This window comes from Alligator sinensis, unplaced genomic scaffold (genome assembly GCF_000455745.1).
Source record: "Alligator sinensis unplaced genomic scaffold, ASM45574v1 scaffold839_1, whole genome shotgun sequence".
In the NCBI taxonomy this organism is placed as follows: Eukaryota; Metazoa; Chordata; order Crocodylia; family Alligatoridae; genus Alligator; species Alligator sinensis.
Window position 1 is genome coordinate 1,382,943 of NW_005841885.1, and position 2,843 is coordinate 1,385,785.

A 2,843-nucleotide genomic window follows, 5' to 3' on the forward strand; every position below is an offset into this window, starting at 1 on the left:
CCGGCCCGCCTGGCTGGCTGCACGCACCGAGCAGCATGCTCCAGGCTGAGCCCGGGGAGGCGGAGGAGGAGGGGACTTCACCCTCCCAGCTATTTTGGGAACAAAGCAATTTTCTCTCTCTCTGGCAGAAGCACCTCCATCCCTCCCAGAGGCTGGAGCCTGCTGGGGAAGAGGCCTTGTCATCTCAGCACACAAAAGGCTGGTTGCTGGGCGAAGGGGAGCGCAGCTCTGAAATAACTCAGGCAGAGCTGCAAAGGGTGGCAGCCTTCAGATTGGGGTTGGGGGGTCTCCCATCCAATAGCTCAGGACCCCTCCCCATGCAGCGCAGCCTGCTTGGCAGGGGGAGGCCGTGTTTTCCGCAGGGGTTCTTTCCAGGAAGAAGGAGCCTGTCCCCAGAGCCAGCCTTTTCTTTTTTTTTGTATGAGAAACAAAGTCTCCACCAATCCCAACCTTTTCTGTTGTTCGCAGGAGGCTGCTGAGATCTTCCATCTGGCATTAGCTCCGTGAGCACGATCAACGAGTATTTCAGGAACACAATCAGTGGCCCCGGGGTAAAACATCAGACCCATTTTGAACCCTTCAGAGTAAAAGCTTCCTCACTTTCCCGTCTTTGTTGTCTAACCAGGTCTGCTTAATCATTCAGGAGACTTGACACAGCTTGTGTCTCTTGCCCACTCCCCTCCTCACTAGCCCAATGCATCCCCATTCCATGACATCTCCCTCATCTTCTGCTCCCTAGCTCTCCTGCCCAGGCCTCCAGCAAGTCATCTTCCCTCTCACATCCCAGGCTAATGGCACTTGCTTCCATCCCACTTCTTCCCTCCCATTTTGCTTCTGTCATGGCCTGTCCCAAGTGCCATTCTGTTTCACATCACCTTTCATCATCAGTAAGCTGGCAGGATTTTATACCTTTCCCCTGTAGGTCCTCTTCTCCCTACCTTACCCCCTCTTTCTTCAATACCCACTCTTCCAAGTAACAATTTCACTAAACCTGCATCTGTGCTATTCCAATTACTGCCAGCCCTAAGCATTCAAAATTAACCATTCAGGCACCAAGTATTATTGCAACCTGGTTTAAAAATCGCGATATTTAAGAAGTATCCAAGCTTTATTGCTCATCTTTTGGTTCTGAGTCTCTAGGGTCAGCTCTGATCCCAGCTTCAGGCTTTTCTCTACCACAACAAGGACTAGATATTTAGCTTATTAATAAAAAAGGAAGATTGAGATTCTTGCACAAAAGAACCCATGACTCCAAATGTTTGAGCTTTAAAGTGGTGCTGGAGGAACATTAGAAGACTTTCAGAAACATCATAAGAGGTAGGAACACTGGAAGGTCTTTGTCATGTGCTATCTGTTTTCTGAGCTGTGACATTCGCCTAATTTTGACTGGGTGCTTCTCTATGAATGCATCAGGTTATGTGTCAGTCATTCACTACAGACTGTTCTCCATAATAACCTAAATGCACTTCAAATATTAATTAAAAGTCTTGGCAGCCCTGGGAATAATTCTGACCTAGTTTATAGATGGGGAACCAACCCGAGGACAAAGCAACTACCCTGTTGCATCAGAGGCTCATCTGGGAATAGTACCCCCCTTCCCACCTCCTTCCCCTGCTGTTTGAGAATGAAGCCAGCTGATTAAGCGCACACAATATGGATTTAGAGCTGGTCAGCATTTTTCATTCAAATTAATAAAAAAAGGAGGGGGGTAGTCTCCTGGTGTGTGGGTGTCCTTCAAACCTGCCCCACCACATTCCCAAACCTTACAAGACTGAGAATCTGGGCCCAATCATTCATTCTAAATCAAGCAAATGCAAAAATCCAGATGCTACTCTTGACCTACATCTTCTTGTGGCCTCTGCCCTCATAGACCCACAGCAGCATGGGCAGAGCTAATTGAGCCCAACATCTCTCGCACCCATTTCTAGGACTTGTACCTCTGTGGTGACTGGGCTGAAAACAGTGCCCTACTCTGGCACTTGGCATGAGTATTCCTTTGTGCAAAGGCAGCATAAAAGGGAAAATACATTTAAGAGAATGAAGGGAAACCAGTGTAATTGAGCTAGGGCAGCTCTGCCAGCAAAGGAAAAAAATAGTTGGCAGAGGTGAGCAAATCCTGCCTCCCAAGAGCATGTAGGGAGCATAAATCCAGCCCCTGAGCCTTCTGAGCCATACCACATGGAACAAGCATGCTAAGCCAAGCCTTCCTCTAAGCAGCAGCCAGCCTTACAGATGAAGGTTTGTCATTGCCTCTTGTATCTTCTCCAGTCCCCCCAGCAGGTTAGCGTTCCAAAAAAAAAAAGGATGCTCACTGGCTGGTAGCCATGAAAGGGGGTGTGCAATCCAAATGCTATGCTTCAGTTTATGTGGTGTGGCAAAGTTAGTGCCAAGGCTGTCCTGACAGCTGCTAACAGAAGCATCCATATCTCTTTCCTTTTTTGAGGGAGCATCATTCTGCAACCAACCCTGATTTACATAGCTTAGATCCCTCCCACCAGTCTGGACCCTGAGAAAAGGATGGCAGGTGCCCGAAAATTTCTCCAGTAACTCTCCAAACTATATAGTTGATCTGATAAAAGATATCACAAGAAAGCTGTGCCACTCAGGTCCATTTTACCTCAGTTTTTACTTTCAGAGATTCCTTTTTATTTCTAATGCTGCACAGGAAGACAAGGTCTTCAGGACACGTAGTTTTCTCATTTTGGGTTTAGAGTCAAATTTTGTCCCAAGACCCTTGCACATGACTATTGAATAGCTCTCAGGGAATGAGACAAATAGAAAAGAGAAATGCAAATCCAAACCTTGCTGGAATTTCAGGGTTGGGGGGGGGGGGGGGGGGGGGG